We start from the raw sequence: 11,251 nt of genomic DNA, 5'->3' as shown, positions 1-11,251 counted from the left end.
ATGAACCTTATGAATCTTTTTGCAAACATTGCCATCTCTTCATCATCATAATTATTGCTACAGTCTTCATACGTCAACAAGGAACCAATGAGCTCATCAAGGGAGAGTGAGTTGAGATCCTTTGACTCTTCTATTGTCGTCACTTTAGGTTCCCAAGATGTTAGGAGATTATTCAACATCTTTTTTACCATCTTCTTGTTGGGATATGTCTTCTCAAGAGCTTTGAGACCATTGATGATATGAGTGAAGCGATTGGACATTTCATTGATTCCTTCTTTTGGTTTTGCCTTAAACAATTCATAATCAAGGGTAAGAAGATGTAACACCCCTAACCCGTATCAGTTGCTGGATTAGGGTTACGAGACATTACCAAACAAAACATGATTCATCACAATCATTTATTACAATTCATGCAAAAAATTATAATGACATCTATACAATAGTTATTAAATTCAAATAGCAACCATTCACTCATTCATATAAGTCAAATTCATATATATAAAACTCATAACCAATTAATCCAAACATGCATTATTAATCATATTACAAATACGAACCATGCTTCAAATTCAATCATATCAATATCCTCCATTCAATCAAATTTTCGAACCAACTAACATGCATCAAAGTCATACAATACGTGCTTTATAAATATAATTTTCGAACCATATGAACATCACATTCATGGTATTCGACTACCTGAATTAAAACCAAGCATGTATCATTTCATATGGGGTACCTAGCACATAGATTATGATCTTCAATTTTATAAATCTATTTCATTAGCAAATTGTCAAACGTACATTTTACATACCTATGCACATTCAAATTATTAAGTCAAAACAAGACACACCATACGTCATAAATAACATCCATACATGAGACATAATCAAATATTACCAAACGATTAAATATGATCTTGTACTTTAATAATTCATACGCAATTTACCATTTATGTCCATACCTAGATGATCATCCAATAAATTATAAAACATTTTCGTACTTTGCCATCACAAACCGTACCTAAACAACCAATATGCAAGCAATCACTTATACATAACTTAGCTTATGGGAACATATGCATTATAGTAAAAACACATCCATCGACTAAATCGTTACTCAACCAAAACATATAACCAATACACCATACATATATACCATGAAACATACTTCCCAAAATGAGCTTATACCATGATCGAATATACACAAACATTAGCATCATTATCAAGCCATTCTCGCATGGCTACATATATACTAATCAAAATGAACCATATCGAAACTAGCCTATACTTGCCATAAGTCAAAAGTACAGACTCTTAAAGTACCGAAATAGCAATCGATAGTGTGACGATGATCCTTGACAATCCCCAAGCTCGAAACTAGCTTTCAAAATCTATAAAACAATGAAAAGACGCACAAAGTAAGCTTTGAAAGTTTAGCAAGTCATAAACAATTAAATTATCACAAGAACATTAATAGTTCAAATCAAATAGGTCAAATTTAATCAATCTCATACAAATATAAAATCATCTTACTAATATAATTACATATTACCACATTAAATATTACACCTACCTTGATATTTCATGAATATATAAACTTCTTACATACTTGAACCATTTAGCTCAATTTCATCTTTGATCTCGTTTTGTCAATGCCCGATGAACCATTCGAAATTTTTAAGGATACACGGATATCATATAAAGCTTGTACAATGTCATATCCCGGATATGGTCTTACATGCTAACACATTTCGACGCCACTATCCTAGACAATGTCTTATACGACTCATATACGATGCCAATGTCCTAGACATGGTCTTACACATTTTCTCACTTTGATGCCAAAGTCCTAGGCATGGTCTTACACGAAATAACATCTCGGAAGTCCTTATTTCATGACATCAGTATCCTATACATTTCCTAAGGTTCGTTCTGGCTTTCGACTTTGTGATTAAATCAATTCATGCTCGAAACTAGTCATCCAATGCTCAAATCAATTCGGCAATATATATATCAATACATATAATTCAATTCGGCTACATATAATATATATACATTTGAATTTAAAGAAACCATTTAATTACTTAAAACTTACCTCGAACGGAAACGAACGGATCAGAACGACTATTCAACAACTTTAAACTTTCTCCAATTCAAATTTAATTTCTTCATTTCTTGATCTACATCAATTCAAATTTAACTTATTTAAATACATATTCATTCAATTTCATCCAAAAACACATAAATGGGCATTTTTCACTTTATCCCCTAACATCTCACATTTTTACAATTTAGTCCCTATTTCAAAACAACACAAAATACTCAAAAATTCATTTAACCTATGTTTGGCCGAATATTCTTTAGGTCCCTAGCAGCCCATTAATTCCATTAATTTCACATTTTAACCCCTCAATTTACAAATTTCACAATTTAATCCTTAATAAGCCTTTTTATCAAAAATCACTTAGTAAAAACATGATAATCTAACAACAAATATTTATTTTTCATCATCAAACAACAAAAACATCAAGCTATCATCAATGAAAACTCACAAATTCATCAAACAATCCAAAATTAAGGCACGGGTTAGCTAGAATACGAAGCAATGATCTCAAAAACTTAAAAATCATCAAAAAAGTAAGCTCAAAATATACCTAAATCAAGCTCCCAAGTGTGCCGAACCTTAAAGCTTTCCAATGTTTTCATTTTCTTTGAATTTTGGCCAAACAAGATGAATATGCATGTGTTTTTACTTTATGTTTTATTTTATTAACCATTTATTAATCATTTACCAAATTAACCTTTATAATTTAATTTGAAAACCATATAATGCATAAACAATACCATCCACTCATATATTCAATGGCCTAATTTCATTTTAAGGACTTTAAAATCAAGAAACCATAACAAATAAGTACTTTAACAATTAGAAAGCCACTATTACTTTTATGCGATTTAGTCCTTTTATCAAATTAACTAACCAATCGGTAAAATTAAATTACAAAATTTTTACACATATTAAATAACATACTGTAATTACAAAAAATAATATTAAAAATAATTTTATGACCTTAAATTTGTGGTTTCAAAACCACTGTTCTAATTTAGCTAAAACTGGGCTGTTACAACTTTCTCCCTTTAGGGATTTTCGTCCCGGAATTCTTACCAGTGAATAGGTTTGGATATTGCGCGCTCATAGCATCCTCGGGCTCCCACGTAGCTTCATCAACCCCATGTGGATGCCATAAGACTTTCACTAATAAAATTTTCTTATTTCTCAGTTCTTTAACCTCGCGATCTAAAACTCAGATCGGTTCTTCGTCGTATGTCATATCAGACTGAATCTCAATCTCAGACGGGGAAATGACATGAGAGGGATCAAATTGATATCGTCAAAGCATCGATACATGAAATACATTATGAATCTTTTCTAATCTAGGTGGCAACAACAATCTATAAGCAACTGGCCCGATATGCTCGATAAGTTCATACTGCCCGATGAATCTCGAACTTGCCTTTTCTGCCAAATCTAAGTATTTTCTTCCACGGAGATACTTTCAAAAACACTCGATCCTCAATCTGAAACTCAATATATTTTTATTTTAAGTCTGTGTATGATTTCTTACGATCTGATGCTGCTTTCAGACTATCATGAATCGCTTACACTTTCTGTTCACTCTCTTTAATCAAATCGACCTCGTGAATCTTATTCTCACTAAGTTCAATCCAGTACAAAGGTGTTCGGTATTTGCGACAGTATAAAGCATCGTATGGTGCCATTTTTATACTCGATTGATAGCTGTTATTATACGCTAATTCAATCAACGACAAATACTTTTCCTACGTACCTTAGTAAACGAAAAAATATATAGGATTTTTCCTATACAATTCATCACCTTTTACTTAAAATTGTTGTTAAAACCAAGTAATTGTTTAATAAATTAATGAAATATGTGAAAATATAAAATTAGGACATAGAAATTATTAAAATGTGATTTTATGTTTTATTATATAGTTTTCATGCATAAAATGGCTTATTTTATATTAATTTAAGCATATTATATTTTAAGCTACAAAGTGGGCCATGCATGATTAAATTAAATAATAAAATATAATGTTATATTTTAATAATTCATTTGAAATATTTCATTAATAAAATTGGGTTTAAATAATTAAGTAATTTGATTATTTAAAGTGGTTAAATTAATTCCTTTGGTCCTCTAAACTATCTGCTATTTTTTATAGGTCTAAGAGTTTTCTTCTAATTCCAAAACCATCCAAAGTGGGGACCAAGTCAACCCAATTTGTGGCTTAGTTACATAAGGCCCTTGAAGAGTTAAAGAAATCAGAGATTTACCTGAAGATTTGCTAGAGACCGAGTGTTAGTCCTGAATTGTTGTGGCATTCAAATTGACCAAAAATCAAGGAAAAATCAGCCACATTTTCTCAATAAATGGCCGGCCACTCTTGGAGGAGGTTTCAGAGGATGGACACTCCTAATTTTAGCAAACTAGCTCCCTTGCCTTACCTATAAATAACAGCTCATTTCTCACTCTTTCAATCATCCCTCATCCCTCATCCCTCTCATCTCTTATCCTCTCTCTCAACTCTCTTAACTCTCATGCCTATCATCATCCTTGCATAAGGATTTTAGCAAATTAGCCTCTTAAAGAGCCCTTGGTCGGCCACCTTGGAGAACCATCAGCAAAGGAGCAACGCAAAGAAGCGAAGGAGCCTCGTCAGACAGAATCTTGGGTGACAGCCACTCTGAATTGGGTTTAATCTTTCTTTTCTTTAATTTAATTTAAAGATGTTTGCTAAGAGTTCTATGTTCTTGTTTACAACAATGATAGCTTAAATTTTATTTAAGCTAGGATGATTATTTTGATTAAATAATATTTATGTGATTCATGCTTATAATGTTTATACCTCAATCGATCATGTTTTCAATTAAAATCAAGTCTGTATTTCGTTCATACGTGATTGAAATGCACCTGAATTAGCTGAGTGATCCTAACCAGACGACAGCTAATGGAAGCATAATTAAAATGTGCATGCTCAATTTAGATCCTAACCCGATTAAATTGTAGGTTGCGTAACAACCTCAACCAGGCACTGTTATCTACATAGTTTTTAGATTTGTGTGATTAAATTGTTTCAAACCTCACACATCCCTGTTACCTCACATGAATGCTAAGAAACCCTTAGTAAAATGCGTATTTACTAAGTAAAGGATTCCGAAAGGACCTAATTTGGTATCCAAAACTCATTAAAGATCGAGTTGCCATGGAATGTTTTTCCGAATATTATTAAGCATGATGATAATAAATTAAGTTTAATTAAAGTAATTGTCCTAGTTTATGTATGTTATAATTGTTGCAAATTGTGTTTAATTTTACTAAAATCTATTTCATTCATATAGTCTACATATTAAGATAATTTACATTAGGGATCATTGCATCTAGTTTATACCACTTCTCAACTATATTTTGTTTTTATTTTTTTCAATTGTTAATATAATTTTACAAATTAAGTGACTTAGCACATATACAATCCCTGTGGAGACGATAACTCGATACTTACTTATTACTTGATAACGACTATGTACACTTGCACAAACCCTAGCTTTACAAGTTTTTGGTGCCATTGCCGGGATTGTCAACTATTGCCGTAGTCATTTTTTTCATGAAATTATTTATTTTCAATTCGATTTATTTCTAACATTACTAACTTAATCTTTTTAATTTTTTTGATTTTCTGTTCAGGCATTTATGAGCATAGATTAAATTGTTGATTTACTCCCTGTAGACCTTGTAATTGAGCGAATTTTCAGACAAAGAAGACGTGAACGATCAACGCAAAGACAAGTCGAGATGGACCTTGGAAATCAGAATCAAGACCAAGGTAATGAAGCCAATTATGTACGAAATCCTATGTTGTGCCACTTTTTAGCTAGTTAAACCTAGGAATTAGAAGGCCGAATATTGAGGCAACTCAGTTTGAATTGAAACCAGTGATGTTTCAAATCTGACAAACGGTGGGCCAATTTAGTGGTATGCCCACGGAAGATCCACATCTCCAACTTCGATTGTTTATGGAGATGAGTGATTCATTCAAGATAGCCAATGTGACTGATGACGCAATGAGGTTGAAGTTGTTTCCGTACTCATTGCAAGATTGAGCACAAGCATGGCTCAATTCATTGCCACCAAGTTCTATATCTACATGGTAAGAATTAGCAGAGAGATTTTTGATTAAGTATTTCCCACCTAGCAAAAATGCTAAGTTGAGGAACGAGAACACAACTTTCCAGCAACTAGGTGATGAGTCTTTGTATAAGGCTTGGGAGCGATTCAAGGAGTTACTTCGTAACTGTCCTCATCATGGGATTTCTCATTGTATCCAGTTAGAGACATTCTATAATGGTCTCAATGCACATACAAGATTGATGGTAGATGCTTCCGCGAATGGTACAATTTTGTCTAAGTCTTATAATGAGGCTCATGAGATCATCGAGAGGATCGCGAGTAATAAATATCAATGGCCAACAAATCAAACAGCTTCAGGAAGACGTCTAGTCGGAGTTCATGAAGTTGAATCCCTCACTTCGTTATCGGCTTAGGTATCTTCTATTTCCTCTATGTTAAAATAGTTAACCGCTAATAGTACTAATAATTTTGTAACTCAGCCACCAAGTCTGTTTGAAGTAGTTTCTTGTGTGTACGGTGGAGAAGGTCATTCTTTTGAGAATTGTCCATCAAATCCCGAGTCAGTGTACTATGTGGGGAACCAATACTAAAATAGGAGTGGGCAAGGACCCCAGTCCAACTTCTACAATCCTTTACGGCTTAATCATCCTAACTTTTCTTGGAGCAACCAAGGAAATGGATCGAACAACAACTTATTGCAGCAAAGACCCAACCAATCTCAAGGGTTTAATCAGCAAGCTCTAAAGCCACCTCATGCTGAGGCATCAAACAGTTTGGAGAACTTGTTGAAAGTGTACATGGCAAAGAATGACGCTTTGGTTGAAAGCCAAGCAGCAACACTAAAAAAAATTGGAAAACCAAATGGGTCAGTTAGCTACGGAGCTTCATAATAGGCCGCAAGGAACCTTGCCGAGTGATACTGAGAATCCAAGAAATTTGGGTAAAGAACATATCAAGGCAGTGGCATTGCAAAGTAGACAAACTCTGGAACCTCGATTGATTGATGTCGATGATGTTCACGTTGAAAAGGAGGAAAGTCAACCAACTATTGAAGTTCCTATACCAAAGGAATCAGAAATTGCAAAGTCTTTCAAGGTAAACCCTGACCTACTGAATTCAGATGTTTTAACATCTTCTTTGGATTCAGATTTACCTACTCAAAAAAGTTGTCCGATTCAACCGAATGTTCCATCACCTTCATATCCGCAAAGATTGCAGCAACACAAGCAGAAACAGGAGGTGCAATTCAAGAAGTTTTTTGATGTTCTGAAGCAATTACACATCAATATTCTGTTGGTAGAGGCTTTAGAACAAATGCCAAATTATTTGAATTTTATGAAGGATATACTGTCCAAGAAGAAACGACTGAGTGAGTATGAGATTGTTTCCTTGACAAAGGAGTGCAGTGCGTTCTTGCAGAACAAACTGCCACTCAAATTGAAAGACCCAGGAAGCTTTACTATACCCTATAACATTGGTGAATCTTACTGTGGTAAAGCTTTGTGTGACTTAGGAGCGAGTATCAACTTGATGCCTAGGTATATTTTCAAGATGTTAGGGATAGGTGAAGTAAGACCTACAACTGTGACGCTTCAGTTAGCGGATCGATCTTTAACATATCTCGAAGGAATGATCGAGGATGTTTTGGTGAGAGTCAATAAATTTATTTTTCCTGCTAATTTTATTATTTTAGATTTTGAAGCAAATAAGGAAGTACCAATTATCCTTGGGAGACCTTTCCCTACCACGGGAAGAACGTTAATTGATGTACAGAAAGGTGAACTCACCATGCGAGTTCAAGACAACCAGGAAACTTTTAACATTCTTAAAGCAATGAAATTTCCCGATCTAGCATAGGAGTATTCAGTTATGGAAGAGATAGAAACATTGGTTTCTTTGGAAAGTAATTTTGAAGAAGATCCATTGGAGAAAGCTTCAGATCTTGACCCTTAGAAGGATGAAGAAGGTGAAGAAAACATGGCTTTGATGAAAGCCAGTCTAAGAAATTATATTCAATCCACACGGTTTGAACTGTTGGAGTTGGAAGTCAGAGAATTTGTGCAACCAAAGTTGTCAATTCGAAGAACCACCTAAACTCGAACTAAAGGTGCTTCCTTCCCATTTGAAATATGTTTATTTAGGTGATTGTTCTAATTTTCCTATGATTATTTTAGCAGAATTAACGAAATATCAAGAGGAACAACTGATTGCTCTTTTAAAGAAATTTAAGAAAGCAATTGGTTGGACCATAGCTGACATTCGAGGTATAAGCCCTTTATTTTGCATGCATAAAATCATTTTAGAATAAGGTGAAAGAGCTCGAATTGATGGGAAAAGGAGGCTCAATCCTATTATGAAAGAAGTTGTGAGAAAGGAAGTGATTAAATGGTTAGATGCAGGAATCATCTATCCTATTTCAAATAGTTCGTGTGTAAGTCCGGTGCAAGTGTGCTGAAGAAAGGTGGAATCACGATTGTTGAAAATGAGCATAATGAGTTAATTCCAACAAGAACTATTATCGGTTGCAGAATCTGTATTGATTATAGAAAGCTAAACAAAGCCACTCGGAAGGACCATTTTCTGTTGCCTTTTATGGATCAGATGTTAGCTCGACTGGCAGGTAAAGAATTCTATTATTTTTTAGATGGCTATTCGGGATATAACCAAATAGTTGTAGCCTCAGAGGACCAACATAAAACAACCTTTACTTGTCTGTATGGTACGTTTGATTTTAGGTGAATGCCTTTTGCTTTATGCAATACACCTGTAACTTTTCAACTATGCATGATGGCAATATTTACTGATATGGTCAAAAATTTGGTCGAGGTTTTCATGGATGATTTTTCGGTTTTTGGTAACACTTATGATATTTGTTTGAGTAATTTGGCTAAGGTACTGAAGAGATGCGAAGAGACGAATCTTGTCCTTAATTGGGAAAAATGTCATTTTATGGTCAATGAAGGAATTGTCTTAGGTCACAAGATCTCAATGAAAGGAATTGAAGTTGACGAAGCAAAGGTGGATGTAATTGAAAGATTATTGGCCCTAATTAATGTGAAAGGAGTTAAAAGTTTCTTAAGCCATGCCAGTTTTACCGAAGGTTTATCAAGGATTTCTCAAAAATTTCTAAGCCGCTGTGCTTATTGTTAGAGAAAGATACAGTGTTCAATTTTAACAAAGCGTGTTTGGAAGTTTTGGAGGATCTAAAGAATCGGTTAATTATTGCCCCAATAATCGTTACACCTGATTGGAACTCAATTTTTGAGTTGACGTGCGACGTAAGTGATTATGTTGTTTGAGCTGTGATGGGTCAAAGAAGAAATAAAGTACTCCACCCCATTTGCTATGCAAGTAGAACCTTGACGGGAGCCCAACTCAATTATACAGTAACTGAAAAGGAACTATTTGCTATAGTTTTTGCTTTTGACAAATTCTGTTCATATCTTATAGGGACCAAAGTGGAGAGGAAGTATTAAGTTCAACATATGAAGATCATAAATAAGCCTTATGATTGTTTGCTCAATTGATGAGAAATTGTGTTGAATGAAGAATAATATATATGGCTGTGACATACATGCAAACAATGATTCATGTTGGCATATCTTGAAACTTAGAATAAAATTTTCAAAATGTTTGTATATGAGTTACTTGTTAATAAAGAAGATCTATGAGCATTAATTTGTTGATGCATGATTATGAGACGAAGATTGATGCTACTTACACTCTAAGTAAAATTTACCTTAGCAAGACCTTGTGCTGTGCAATGATTTAAGTTTGGGGGTGTAAACAGAAAAATATATAGGATTTTTCCTATATAATTCATCACCTTTTCACTTAAAATTGTTGTAAAAACCATGTAATTGTTTAACAAATTAATGAAATATGTGAAAATATTTAAATTAGGACATAGAAATTACTAAAATGTAATTTTATGTTTTATTATATAGTTTTCATGCATAAAATGGCTTATTTTATATTAATTTAAGCATATTATATTTTTCACTATGAAGTGGCCCATGCATGATTAAATTAAATAATAAAATATACTGATATATTTTAATAATTTATTTTCAATATTTCATTAATAAAATTGGGTTTAATTAATTAATTAAATTGATTAATTAAAGTGGCTAAATTAATTCATTTTGTCCTCTAAACTATTTGCTATTTTTGACAAGTCTGACAGTTTTTTTCTAATTGCAAAACCGTCCAAAGTGGGGACCACGTCAACCCAATTTTTGACTGCATATGGCTGATTATAAACAAATTTTTGTTTAATTACATAAGGCCCTTGAAGAGTTAAAGAAATCAGAAATTTACCTGAATATTTGCTAGAGACCGAGTCTTTGTCCTGATTTGTTGTGGCATTCAAATTGACCAAAAATCAAGGAAAAATCAACCACATTTCCTCAATTCATGGCCATTCCTGGAGGAGGTTTCAAAAGATGGACACTCCTAATTTTACCAAACTAGCTCCCTTGCCTCGCCTATAAATAATAGCTCATTTCTAACATTTTCAATCATCCCTCATCCCTCTCATCTCTCATCCTCTCTTTCAACTCTCTTAGATCTCACCCCTATCATCATCCTTGCACAAGGATTTTAGCAAATTATCCTCTTAAAGAGACCTTGGTCGGTCACCTTGGAGAACCATCAGCAAAGCAGCAACGCAAAGAAGCAATGGAGTCTCGTCAATCAGAGTCTTGGATGACAGCCACTCTGAATTGGGTTTAATCTTTCTTTTCTTTAGTTTAATTTAAAGATGTCTGCTATGAGTTCTACGTTCTTGTTTACAACAATGATAGCTTAAATTTTATTTAAGCTAGGATGATTAGTTTGATTAAATAATATTTATGTGATTCATGCTTATAATGTTTGTGCCTCAATCGATCATGTTTTTAGTTAAAGTCAAGTTTTTATTTCATTCATAAGTGATTGAAATGCACCTGAATTAGCTAACTGATCCAAACCAGACGACGGCTAATGGACGCATAATTGAAATGTGCATGCTCAATTTAGATCCTCACCCGATTAAATTAT

General features: G+C 33.5%; 1 non-coding gene across 1 annotated transcript; it reads right to left on the bottom strand.

Moving 5' to 3' along the window:
- Window positions 1-6,285: 6,285 nt before the first annotated feature.
- LOC128040669 (small nucleolar RNA R71) lies at window positions 6,286-6,392 on the bottom strand. The gene has a single exon (XR_008195475.1). It is a non-coding gene; the product is annotated as a small nucleolar RNA R71 (small nucleolar RNA).
- Window positions 6,393-11,251: the final 4,859 nt, after the last annotated feature.

This window comes from Gossypium raimondii, chromosome 4 (assembly GCF_025698545.1).
Source record: "Gossypium raimondii isolate GPD5lz chromosome 4, ASM2569854v1, whole genome shotgun sequence".
NCBI classification, from domain to species: Eukaryota; Viridiplantae; Streptophyta; class Magnoliopsida; order Malvales; family Malvaceae; genus Gossypium; species Gossypium raimondii.
The sequence above is the reverse complement of the archived record's forward strand: the minus strand, read 5'-3'. Positions and strand labels throughout refer to the sequence as shown.